Raw genomic sequence first — 13,461 nt, 5'->3', positions numbered from 1 at the left:
TAATCATTTCATATAATCAATAACAATAAAATGCAAATGATTAGATAGTTACTGAAACGTGGAAAAGGTCTGATTGTGAACACTGCAAAACATTATTATTGGGATTACTAATCTCCTTGTGTTTGTTGATTTTTATTTAAAAAGAAAAATGTAAATGCATTTTGTTCATAATAAGCCAGTGGATATATTTAGCTTCACTCATTGCTCTTGTCCACTCTCTTTTGGTGCTACCATAATATTGGTGTTATTAATATAAGCGTCTGAAAGAACAATTTCATATCTCCGCCCCTTATTTATAAAGCGGGGCACTGAGAAGACATGTGGTGTAGGCAGGGGCGCGATTCCTCCTGAGCCAACCTCATGGAGTCGCTTAAGTTAAAAAAACCCAAGCCCCACTCTCTCAATGCATCTAGTAACATTTCAATTCAAAGTCACTAAAAAATTCAATTTCGACAACAGCCCCATTCTGGGCCTCCGTGGCCGTGGCCGCGCGCTGGGCCCGCTCGGGAGCGTCGCATCCCCGCGGAAAGCTCCTCAGGGCCCCCGCGCTCAGACGCAGGGATGGAGGGGACACTGGCTGGCAAAAGCATTCTGCGTTTTCTTTAGGAAAACAGCGCAGATAGTTAAATTATCCTTTCGGTTATTAAAACACTGAATAAATGAACCAACACATACGTGAAAGAGAGCATAGCGTGACGGGTCAGATTGTTTCGTGAAATGATCTCATGTTGTAAAACCTGTCCCCGTTGAAAAGAGATGTCCTTTCCGCTGTTTGGTAGGGGCTATAGACAGATACTAAACCTAGCTGCAGTTCTTACGTTGGGTGGTTGATCAAAGGTCTTTATTTCACACGAAAAAAAGTTAAATCCATCGATGAAAGTTGTGTGGTTGTAGGATTGATGAGGAAACTGTTACACAAACCAATGTTTATGATTAATCTAGTGGTGGACAGCTGGCTATTATTGAAAAGTCTAAATTCACGCATTTCGTTCTTTTGACAATCTGCCTCCTCGTGACGGAACCTGCACGCGGCATTCAGTCCTGTCCGTGGGAAAGGGTGATGCGGGTCAGCAAACACCGCTCCTGGCCGCTGCGGTCGGTCGCTCGTGCTCGAGGGCTGCGCTTCCCCACGCGGTCGCCCTCAGCCGCGCGTGGCGTTTGCACTGAAGATCATGAAATTCTAATGGACGTTCAATGCCGTCCCTCAGTTGCACCAGCCGCGTTTGAAGTCCGTAGCTACCGTGGCTGTGGGGGCCGCCTGGAGGGCCGAGTGACAGCACATTCACTGGCCCCCGAGCCCCCGGGCGGCCCGCGCCGAGGCGGGGCAGGTGGGGGCAGCGGTGGGAAGGGTTCCGGGAGAAGCGAGCGCATTGGCTGCTCCCTGCACCCCACTGGCGGCCGAAGGGAGACCTGGCCTGTTGAGAAAAGCTCAAGTTTATGGGGACGGAGCCGATAGACAGACGCTGGTCCCAGTCAAGGATCTCAGTGTTGGCTTTTATAAAAGTGATGAATATTGATTTCAGGACTGTTAGGGGATCGGTGAACGGGTCAATAAGCAAAGGCAGAAATGGAGATAAAGGTTGCTTCGCTGGATCAATGATGAGTGCCCTGGGGTGTCTGAAGTCGAGGATTTTGATTAAACCCTGTGACTCTGAGGTCCTTTCCCACGACAGTCCTCTCTGAGATCTGAGCGGCCCAGGCGCTTATGCTGGGGGTTTTGGATTTGCAGGTGTTTGTTGTCTCTGAGCTTTGTGTTTTCACTAAATCAATGGATGAATAAATTTAGAAACATATGAGTATAGGGAAAATGGGTTATTCCCGGCTCAAATATGAGCGTCAGTAATGTAATATATATAATATAAAAATCATTGTTAATAAATTTCCGAAGCCACGAGTTCCAGTAAAATGAATAAAGTGATTAAAGCTGACCCCTTTGGGTAAAGAGCATTTAGATAAATGGATGTAAGGGCCCATGTTGTTTTTCTGGGTTGGGTGGTTGATTTCTTGTTTTATAGGGAAAGGCAAACATCAAGTTAAATTAATTATTGGTTAAATCACTGCATAATTGAGAGCAGATTTACACACAGACCAATCCTGAATGTGTCACATGACCAGTTATGATGAATTCAATGATCTTTGCTATTTTTTAATTTAAAGAGATCAGAAAAGGTTACCTCATTTTTTCCTTGGTGCCTAATGAACATATGGACAAACATTAATGTTTTCTTGTTGTGTGGAGTCACAAATGTTAATGATATTATTAATGTATAAAAGATTACGTTAAAATTTTAATCAATTTTTTGAAAGGACCAATGAGGAGTTTATGTTAGGAAACCTGGGAGAGTCATTAATACATTTCTATACAATTTCTCTCCAGGTAAAGAAAACAGACCTGGTTCTTACACTTTTGCGATTGAGAATATATTTATTCAGATCCAGTTGCTCTTTCTGACTCATTGGGGTGATTTCTTTAAAAGATGGAAGGCAAATGACTCCATGTATGACTATATACATACATACATGCATACATACATACACACACAATCATGGGACAACCATAAACAATTGCTAAGAATCTGCAATTTAAATGAACCTAATTCATTCCAGGCAAGATTCATTTAGAAAAAAAAAATAGCTCTTACCTGGCGAGGGCATATAAACTAATACGTTTAATAGCTAGACTTCTCATTTTTGGTCTGGTGTTGGTTTCAAAGGTGTTCATTATATCAATTAAATTTAATACTTGAATCAATCAATAAGCCATTCAGAATTTTAATATGTAACAAGCTCTAAAGTTTATTCTTAATCAAATATTACTGACTTGGATCAATTTAAAAGATCCAAATCTAGGCTGATCTATGAATCATGTATCTATGTATCATCTATCTATCAATCATCTAATACTACCTATTTCTATGTTTGCTTTGCACTCTACAGAACGGACACACAATGATTCAGTTAAAGGACTGTAGAAACTTAAGTAAGTAACAGTCGAAGGAATTGCTTCTGACTTGGTGGTTTGTCACGGGCATTTAACTCTTAGGGAGTAAATCTCTACATATACAAATAAAATGAGTGAAGGCTATTTGTGGGCCAGTCGAGCACATCTGTGGTTAATGAAGGAGGCAAAAGCCAGACCATTTATTCATTTTAATAGATAATTATTGAATTAAGTAAAGTGAAATGTGTTATTCAATTTTAATTCTGAGTCAAAGTTGATTTAAACCTCCCTTGACAAAGACACAGTTTAGTCACATTTAAATAGCAAAATGGGGTTAGTGTATTAGATTAATTTTTATAGCAAGCATTGCGGTCAACTAATGAAAGAGCTATATGCTCTCTACAGAATAACTTCCCACTGACGATATAGGTTTGATATAGATGTATCTATATCGCCAGTGGGAAGGAATTCTGTAGAGAAATATTAGAGATGTTCAAGGATCCCGTTGCAGGTTTTTATGACCTAGGCATTTATTTTATTATTACTAGTGAGTGGGTGAATTAATCAGTAAAAACAGGTAGACGTGATTGAAGACAATGAGAGTCAGTCTGGACCAGTGGCGGTGCCGGGTGGCGGATGCGTCATGGAGACTGAATACTATGTGCCTGTTGCTCTGAGGTTTCACACAATAAGAACTGCAGTCTATAGATTCTGTTGGAAATAATCTTATGAACAGATGTTAGGAATATTCAAGGATTTATTTACTAGTTTTTGTCTTCATGGAATTTGTTTTGTTACAAATGGAAATAATTAATACAATTCTAGGAATAAATAAAGAGCTGGAAACGTCCAGTTATGCAAATGTATGGTGAGGTCAGAAATGCTATGAATACATATTAAAAATGCAAGGAATGTTAAATATACACTACGAATAACAGCCTGTGTTCTTGTTTTGGTCTGTGTCTTTCTCAATGTTGTTGGTCTCTAAAGAAAAAAATATCACAATTTAATACAGACTTAAATGGCTAATAAAATGATAGTTGGAATTCAGGATACATGCAGAGAATATTTTAATCTTTTTGTCATTTGTTCTGCTTTATACTCGCAGAATGATTGCTCCCTGCTGACTTAAGCATCGTTCATGGTCAGGAGCTCTCTGGTTGCCCGTGTGTGTTCGGGGCATGGAGACCCATGTGAGTATAGTCAGAATCCTTGTCCTGTTCTGGGTCGTTTTTTTAAGGATATTCACTCTATTGTTAAAAGACTCCAAGAAGGCCAAGCATGGTCCAACGATACATATGACATTGTCATTATGTCATATTAACATAGGACGTATGAGCGTTGTGTTGATTAATCAATATTTGCAAAATTAAGAATGAGTAATAAAAGATATAATCAAGCTGACAGATGATCACCTGGCTGTTAAGGATACTTAAAGGTCTTGCTCTTAAGTTTCTGTGATTCAGTTACTTATTCAATTATTAGTGAAATGATGAATCAATCAATAAAGAAAGTTAGAGACCAATGGAGATGTAGGGGGCCAATTCTGGACCAGTGATGACCACTGGTGGCGTGCGTCCTGGATGATGAATACTGTGCATCGGGAACTCTGAGGTCCAACGCGATGAGAGATCCGGTCCGTTCCCTGTGCTGGGAATGAGCACAGTGCAGATGTCAGTAATGTACAGAGATCATGTTCTGTGTTCATCGATGCTGACTCTGAGCATAGACCGATTAGCAAAGGAACTAATAAACGCATGTAAGCCAACAAATAGGAATGCGTGAAGTATTCTAAGTTTTGGAAAGGGGTAAATATTTAAGTGGCTGAGGAAATTAAATGCAGAAGCCAAAGTTAGTGCAGATAAAGTGTCACCTTTTCATCTCCCTCTGTGGTTCGGCTGTAAGATGTCTGGCTGCCTGTGTGTTTGGTGCGTAGAAACAAATGTGTTTCATGGGTGTATATACTCTTAAGCTGTGAACTGTAACCAAAGAATGCCAACCGTGGTCCATGGATAAATATGGATTGATACGTGACATTGTATTGATTAATACCCTATATAAAACTTTGAGGGTGATTAATGAAAGAGATATATTGATGGAGTAAATAATTCTATAGACAGATGTAGGACTAGTCAAGGTTCATGCTCTAGGTTTTGTTGTACTTCATAGTTATTTATTCTATTAAGATCATATAATAAACAAATGTAAATGAATCTGGGTTAAAAAAAGGCCAAGCCGGACCAATGATGACTACTGGTGGCGTATGAGTCTTTGATGATGAATGCTCTGGAACTCTGAGGTCCAGCGAACCTCTACCAAATTATAGACAATATAATTAATGCCTAATATTGGGGTTAGTGGAAAATTTAAGGTTGTTTCTTTTTCTTAAAAATAAATATATATTCCCCCAAATTAATCCATAACTTAATCACCGAATAATGACATGTAGGTGCAAGGACCAACAGAGACAGTACCTCAAGCATGTTCTCTCCTCTGCTTTCTAGGCATTAGGTGGACACCCCCTCGCTGAGTTCAGCGTTACGCCCTGGCCAGCGATGTCTCTGTAGGCGCCTGGAAGCCAACGTGAGTAATAGTCAGTGTTCTCGTCTGACTTGTGTGTTTTATTTAGGATATCTTCTGTATGTACTTTTAAAAGTATTCAATATAACACAATCCAACTGTGTTCAATGATTACGTTGGAAATAAATGAATATTATGTTGAATCATCTATCTTTGAAATAATGAAGATGATTTGTAAAGTTTAACTTGCCAAGGATTCTAAAGAAAAATGAGAATTTTTCTAAGGCTCTTGTTCTCGAGCTTTTGTAACTTGTAGTTTTGAGTTTAATTATTAGTAGATTGATGAATTAACATACAAACAACTGTAGGTGGGCACGAAGAGGGAGGGGCCCGAAGCTGGACCGATGATGATGACCGATGGCGTATGAATCACCCACGATGATTGCTATGTGTCTGGAAGTCTGAGGTCCAAACCCAAATGGCATCTAGTCTGGTTCACCTTGCAAATGATCCTATGGTTCTTCTAATTTTGGATTCGTGGATTTCTAGTATATTACTATCAATATCAATGGATCAATGATAGAACCAGCAAACAGAGATAGTAAATGAAATAAGGGGGCGAAGGACCAATGTAGAGAAGGTCTCAATGTTTTCATCCGCTCTGTTCTGCACCCCTCAGAGCGGGCTTCCTCCGCGTCCACGGGCTCTGCGGTTGCCGCCTGGCGTATCGAGGAGAGGCCAATGTGAGTAATCGATTGAAAAAAGTTTATGTTTGAGAATTTTTTTCTCGAATATTCATTGTATCATTAAGAATGTGAAATATAATCCAGGACGCCCGCCGGCTATCGTGAATGATAAATATGAGATTGGCCTGAAGCATTATCTTTATTAATCCATCTGTGAAACACTGGTGATAACTAATAGAAGAGATCGATCGTCAGTGTGGCAAATAATCCTATATGGAGATGCAGGATGTTTGTTCCTCTTAGTCTTGTTTATTTTTATGAATCATACCGTTTTAAAATTTAATACTAGTGAATCAATACATTAATTAACGAACGTGTGCAGATAAGAATGATATGAAAGATGAACATTTATTGAAAATAATGAAGTTCATTAAGTTGTCCTCTTGGATTGCGTCATTTGTTTAAACGTAATCATTGAATTATTAAAACGCATTAAAGTGTAATTAAAATGTAACGATGGCCCAATGATCAATGTGATATGAAACATTATGTTATTAATCTATAATGGGCAACATTGAAGTTGATTAATGGGAAAGAATCAGTCCATGTGGGAAATAATTCTATAGACAAATGTGAGAGTTACTCAGTGGTTTTTGTCCTTGGATTTTATGAATAATGTGTTCATTTAATTATTCTTAATGAATTAATGATTTAGTGTATACAAATGTAGAGAATAATGAAGGAAAGGAGACCCAAACCTGAACCATTGGCAACAGCTGATGGCATAGGAGTCACCGATGCAGGAGAATACGTGTCTGGAACTATAAGGTCCAACAAAACATAATTAGTCAGATCCCTCTTTTTAGAAGTAGTCTTGTGGACAGATATTAGAAATATACAAAGATCACTTTCTTACCGTGGACTCATCAATTTATATGTATTATTATTGGATCAGTGATAGAACTTTTAAAGAAATATAGTAGAGTAACCCCTTAAATTTAATAAAAAAGAGAGAAATAAATGGATCCAAGAGCCAAATGGATCCAGTTTGGCCAAGAATCATATAGACTCTGATAAGTAAGAATCCATTTTATTTTCCAGGTCAGCTTCAAATTTGAGGTGGTTCCTTTTGTTAAGAGACAAAACGATCTACCTTATGAAAATTACTGGAAACGTAAATGACTTAACAAGTGAAACGTGGAAAGGACGATCCGTCCCGATCGGGCTCCCTTGTCTTTCTCAGTCCCCAGCTCTGCCTTTTCCTCCTCAGGATGACACGCTCTTGTCATCGGGGAGTCTTTTCTGGTCACCATCCCTGTGTCTCAGGTGCATGAAGACCTACGTGAGTCATAAAGTTCTCATCTTTATCGGACAGGCTTTAATTAAAGGATATTTACTGTCCCGTTAGAAGAGTGACCGTAATTCAAAAGCCCAGCCATGGCCAATGATAAATAGGGGGTTACTGTCATGCAGTGTATTTATTAATCTGTTTATGATAGATTAGGGGTAATATTTCAATGTGATAAACGATTCTATGGATAGATGGAGAATATGCAAGATTACTATTCTTTATTTTTGTGTGGACCATGGGTTTTTTAAAATTAGCAGAAGTGACTTAAGGAATTACCTAATGAGACAGTGTGCGGGGGGAGGCACAGCCCACATGACTACATGCCAGACGGTCGCCTACCCGGGAGGAGCGGTCCCGTCTCAGTCCCCTTACCGCTCCTTTCCTTTGCCCTTCTCAGAAGGAAATCGCCCGAGGGGGTTCCAGCGCCTCTGGGGAGCGCGAGTGTGAGTCACAGGCCGCGGCCTTGTCTCGGTTGGGGCGCTTTGTTTAGGGTGTCACTGTATCACCCTAGCAGGTATGAAGTAGAGGAAAACGGACCGTCCGTGGTCTGTCTTTGCAGCCATGGGGCTGATGACTGAGAAGAGGGGTAATCAGTGAGGCCTTGGTCCTAAGGAAGTGTGACAGCGATCCTTGCATTTCTGTGACTCCCAGATGTGTGTTCAGTTATTAGTAGCAGACCGAGGACTAACGTAGGTGAGAAATAGGAGGGAGAGGCCCCCAGGGACCGCCGATGGCAGCGGTGGAGGCCGGTCGCCCTGGTGGGTACGATGCGTCCCCATCGCCGGCGCCCAGGGAGGCGCAGGAGCCCGCGGCCTCGTCCGAAGTGACCCTATGGGCAGATATGGGGGAGGAAAAAGGACCGTTTTCTCGGTTCGTTTTCGTGAATTTCGAATCCATTCTAATAAATGGCTCGAAAAAGAATTAATACAAGTATAAATAAATGACGATAAAGGGGAACACAATGAGAGTTAGTAACACTTGCTGAGGACTGCGCGTTTCGTTAAGGAGCGGGAATGGCTCAGGTGTCCCCCGTCTTTGGCCAGGACGATGCCTCGGTGAGCAGAGGCCCAGGTTCCTGCGCTTGGGCTGGGTCCAGGTCCACGTGGTGCGGGTCAGGGAGGAGCGCGCGCTGTGCGCCCGAGTGACTGGGGACCGAGGGCCCGTAGACCGTCCCTCAGCCCCGTTGTCACCTCTGCTTTGTGTTCCTCAGCTCGGACACAACTGACCAGGCCTTGGTGGGCATCAGGAGCTCGGCTGGCCGTCCCTCGGGACAGGTTCACGTGAGTGGCAGTCACATCCTTTCTTGGTTTGGGTTGTTTATAGACATGTCACTGTAACCTTAAGAAGTCGCTTTAAATCTGTCCATCGAAAGCTAGTCAAACCCCCAGCGTAAACAAGGAACTGACATGGGAATTTATGTCCATTAATAGGTATTTGCATCCGTGAAGCTCGTTAATGAAAGAGGCATATTCACTGAGGCCAAGGGTTCTCTAGATAGAGGCTAGAGATTAAGGACCTTGTCCTTGAGTATTTATGAATCACTATTATTATTATTAGTGAATTGATCACTTGATCGGTAAACAGATAGCCGAGAATGAAGAACCCCAGTCCCAGCCTGTATGGGTGACGGCTGGTGGCGTAGGAGTCACTCGTGTACGCTGAATACTAACAAAAGTGTCCGGACACTGAGGCCCGACGCAGAGAAAGCCAGTCCCTCGTCCCTGTCGGAAGTGATCGTACAGACGGGTGTCAGGACACGCACGGCTCTTGCTCTCGGTTTTGTGTTCATCAATTTTACAAAATATTCTTATAAAGGAATAAATGCCTAAATAGGTGTGAAGAGGGTGAGGTATTGTTCAGTGTTCAAATGTACAGTGAAGAAAAGTAATTGTAATGTACATTGAAGTCAGTATTGAAGGGATCAAGCGTATTACACCTTTGGCTAAGAATGATATATATATATATAATGATAAATAATAGTTACCACTCCAATGTTCAGTTTATTAAGAGAAGAACAAATAAATACAGTCATTAATCAATAAATCCCTAAACGTGTAAGTAAGTGAGTGGAGATTCGGTCTCCGTTTCCGTGTCACCTGCCGAGCTCTGCGCTCTGCGCTCCAGTGATGTCTGCACCTTCCCTGGCCGTGAGTTCCCTGGTGGCCTCTATCTTTTAGGAGCATGAGACCCGTGTAAGTAACAAAGTTCTTTTCTCAGTTCCATTGTTTGTTTATTTTTAAAGGGAATTCATTGTGTCGTTCAAAAGTGTGCAATATTATCAAATAAGGCCAACTCTAGCCCAGTGGCAAATGTGGGATTCATTTTACTGATTGATATAACATTGATTATAATGAATATTATATATATATATATGAAGAATAAGATGAGGAAAGCCATTTATGTGGGCATGATTCTATACAGATTAGGGATAGCGAGGCTTTTCTTGTGTTTTCATGAATAATAGGACTTAAAATTATATTAATTAATTAGTGACTCACTCCGTAGACAGTGTAGAATGGACTGAGTAAAAGGAGGGACAGCGACATCGTGGATCAACGATGACTCCTGGTGGTGTGTGAGTTACATACGCCGAACGCGTGTCCTGGGCTCTGAGGTCCCAACACACTCGAGGTCTGGGCCGTTGCCCCGCTCGAAGGGACCCTCTAGACAGACGTCAGGACTAGACAAGGGTCTTGCCTTTGATTTATGCTCATGCATCTCTCTGTTTTCAATTGGATCAGAGAAATGATTTATAAAAAACATATAAATAAGTAGAGATGAAGGTCACGAGGCGTTGTCCAAATGTAAAAATAAGTCGGGAGGCAAGAAATACTATTCCTGTGTAGGGAACACACTCCCACCACCAGGAGATAAATGGCCCACGGGTGTTAGCTCCCCAGCTCAAGATGTTGTGGGCTGCGTTTCGTGTGACAGGCCGTGTTCATAGTCTGTGTCCGTGTCAGCGGCAAGGTTGCCGTTACTTGTTCACTTTGGAGAATTTAAATACTTTCCCACATCTCTAGTTTTCTGAATGACTAATTAAAGGTAAATGCAAGGATCAGTTGGTATTAGGTCTCAGCCTTTCTTTTTTTTTCTTTTCTTTTTTAATATGTCTTTATTGATTTCAGATAGAGGAATGGAGAGGGAGAGGGAGAGATAGAAACTTCAATGATGAGAGAGTCATTGATCGATCGGCTGCCTCCTGCGCGCCCCCAACTGGGGATTTAGCCTGAAACCCTGGGAAGTGCCCTGACCGGGAATCGCACCCCTATCTCCTGGATCCTAGGTCGATGCTGAACCCCTGACCCATGCCGGCCGGTTAGGGTCTCAACTTTTTTAATCACCTGCTGTGGCCCACACTCCTCAGAAGGTCTCACTAGAGCTGGTTTTAGGACCCTCCCTTGGCCACGGGCTCCACGGCGACTTCTGTCTTAGAGCCTTGGTGCCAGGGGACTAACAGCCCTGTTCCCGTCTTAGCTTGGGCGGCTTAACGGCATTAACCGTATTACTAAAACGTGTGAAATACAATCAGTGCATGTCAGCCGTGGCCCCAGCGTGTCGTGAATATGCAGCATTTTGATTGTTCCCTCGCACACAAAACATCGAGGGGGTTTAGTGAAGGGTTGGGTTGCTGGGGGAAATAATTCTGGGGACAGATGGTAGAGATTAGCCCGTGCCAATCACGGATTAATGATAAAAAGGTTAAGTGAAGGTTCATCCACATATTCAACTCTGGCTTGGTTAGCAAGACAGGTCTAGACTGTTTGCGCTTTAGAAAATGATTTTATATTGTATGTCTAGGGATGTTAAATCTACTTGGAAAAAGTTCATTTATTCTATAAATATTTATTCTGAGTGAACAAATGTTTTATCTCTTCACAAAGTGACCTTGAAAGAAGACCGAGAGACGGAGACCCCACCAGCGCCGTGGCGCTTACCTACCGCTCCCGGGTCCACGTGAGACATTTGCTTGCTTCTCAAAAGTTCACACGACGGTAACCACACAAACGTCTGAGTCAATGAAGGAAAAGCAGGGCCAAATGTGGAAGGGCGAGGGCCAATGCCGTGAGACAGACGTTGTCACCAGTCCATTTCCAGTGAACTGAAATCCTTTCAAAATAAGACAGGCTCTTAAACCTTAGCTTGAGGGACCCAGGGAGAGACGTACGTAATTGTCCATTTCATGTTCAGTGCTGTGTCTTTATAGGAGGTTGTTAAAAAGTTAAATGGTAATATAATTGTATAATTTTATCAACTAACTACATTCAAGAGGACCGAGCAGACAGCAGTGACAAGCATGTGTCATATGACAGTTATTATTGACCCCGTTGGCCGCAGTGTGGTCTGTGGCTAGTCCTTCCACTTTGTCAATCAAATCACCACCTTGTGCACCTTACAGATTTATAACTATATTTGTCGGTTTCCCTCGATAGTGTTGGAAGAACGTAGACAGTCCCCCGACTCCCGTGCGGGTGAGCAACTGACGGCTCCTGCCGGTCAGTGTTACTGTCTTGCGTTTGTGCACAGGCTGATTTTATTGTCATTAATTAATAAATGGTTAGTATTTTAATAAGATCAAGGCAGCAGAGCACCCGACCAGCGACGGGTATGTGCTGAAACATCACTCGTCGGTTCTGTTCCTCTTATGTCCGTCTTAAGAAAAAAAGTTGGCTCTTACCAGTTCGAGTAAGAGGAATTAGAACCACCTAATACGCTTTCTCTGCTGGGGTTCCGGGAAGTTCAACAGTTTTTATTTTGTTTAAGAGAAATTAATAGTTTGCCCAGTTTTTCACCAATTAAATAATGAATGAAAGGAAGTTAACTAAGCTATTAATAAGTGGCTGTGCGCCTCCCTAACATACGGACCTTCGATGCGGATGCGCCACGTGGGGGGCTTGCGAGGGCGTCCGCTTCAGTGCAGTTCCTTTAAAGCTTCAGGCTTTTGCCTTCGCCCTGTGTCACCGCCTCGATCCGTTCCTCGGAGGGACAGATCTAAGCTCCGTGAGTGAGTCAGTCCCAGGATGCCGCCAGGCTTTGGGAGCGGGGTGGGTGGCGGTGGCACGCTCGTCCCCTCGCGGCCTGAAAGAGCAGCCGAGCCCAGTGCGCCCGGGCGCGCTCCCGGCCTGTCTGCCGCCGGGTTTGTCTCTGTGTCGCTGAAGTTCATTTCCAAACAGGACTCGGCCTATTGCGCGTCTGGGGATAAGCCCTGAGCTAGAGTTTAGTGATTTTCAAGACTCTCAGGATGGGGTTTCAGTGGACTGCGGGGTTTATGGCGTGACTTAGGGGACGAACGGGAGAATCAGGAGGCTGGAGAGGTGGCCGATCGACGGGCGGGGACACAGAGCGGAAAGCGGGCTTCATTCAGAATCGACGCCGCGAGACAGGTTCCCTCGCCGCGGCTCTGAAACCCCGCAGGGCGTTGGGAAGCAGCCGTGCCAGGGGGTTGCCTCTTTGGCTTGAGAAATCCCGGGCAGTGGTCCTCAGGCTGGGGCATGAGCATCCCCTGGGGGCCGGATAAAGTCCAGACCGTGGGCCCCCGCATGTCTGAGTCGGTAGGACTGCGTGGGGCCCATGAATGTGCGTTTCTAATATGTTCCCAGGTTCTGTGGGTGCTGCCTGGTGGGAAACAGCGTTTGGATATAGTCCGATGTCGGTAATGAGAGCTCATGCCCTTCCTCTGGTTCGCAGGTGAGTTCTGGCTTGCTTGTTTTAATAAGAAATAATAAAGTGGCATATGTTAATTAATAAATATCTAAAAGTCTAAGTAAATGAAAGCAGAAAAGCTAGTTCAGGGGAGGAAATGCCTCATTCCTTCAACATTGTCTTTATACCCCAAGAATGGGTGCACCACTCATGACTGAAGCACCCGAATCCCCCGGCCGCCTCCAGCTTAGGAATCGGTTTCCAGTGAGCCAGCGGCTGCATGGCCCATGCAGTGAAACCAGGACAGGCTGGTACTAATC

At 43.1% G+C, this 13,461-nt stretch overlaps 1 long non-coding RNA gene, 2 other non-coding genes and 4 pseudogenes across 3 annotated transcripts in view; all 7 read left to right on the top strand.

Annotated features, from left to right (window-relative positions):
- Positions 1-13,461, top strand: part of LOC107536496 (uncharacterized) — a 33,721-nt gene that overhangs the window by 16,001 nt on the left and 4,259 nt on the right. Inside the window, exons 3-9 of the long non-coding RNA XR_015714674.1 lie at positions 2,938-2,980; positions 4,050-4,134; positions 5,446-5,524; positions 6,141-6,204; positions 7,249-8,778; positions 11,383-13,186; positions 13,336-13,448. This is a non-coding gene — a long non-coding RNA (uncharacterized LOC107536496). The remainder of the gene's footprint in view (positions 1-2,937; positions 2,981-4,049; positions 4,135-5,445; positions 5,525-6,140; positions 6,205-7,248; positions 8,779-11,382; positions 13,187-13,335; positions 13,449-13,461) is intronic.
- LOC148093998 (small nucleolar RNA SNORD113/SNORD114 family) lies at positions 1,590-1,662 on the top strand (annotated as a pseudogene).
- On the top strand, positions 4,489-4,561 carry LOC148093997 (small nucleolar RNA SNORD113/SNORD114 family; annotated as a pseudogene).
- On the top strand, positions 5,178-5,246 carry LOC148093996 (small nucleolar RNA SNORD113/SNORD114 family). The gene has a single exon (XR_015716459.1). It is a non-coding gene; the product is annotated as a small nucleolar RNA SNORD113/SNORD114 family (small nucleolar RNA).
- Positions 5,859-5,933, top strand: LOC148093995 (small nucleolar RNA SNORD113/SNORD114 family; annotated as a pseudogene).
- On the top strand, positions 6,907-6,981 carry LOC148093994 (small nucleolar RNA SNORD113/SNORD114 family; annotated as a pseudogene).
- On the top strand, positions 10,047-10,118 carry LOC148093993 (small nucleolar RNA SNORD113/SNORD114 family). The gene has a single exon (XR_015716466.1). It is a non-coding gene; the product is annotated as a small nucleolar RNA SNORD113/SNORD114 family (small nucleolar RNA).

This window comes from Miniopterus natalensis, chromosome 1 (assembly GCF_054644295.1).
Source record: "Miniopterus natalensis isolate mMinNat1 chromosome 1, mMinNat1.hap1, whole genome shotgun sequence".
In the NCBI taxonomy this organism is placed as follows: Eukaryota; Metazoa; Chordata; class Mammalia; order Chiroptera; family Miniopteridae; genus Miniopterus; species Miniopterus natalensis.
Note: the sequence above shows the minus strand (reverse complement) of the source record. Positions and strands in the feature narration are given on the sequence as shown.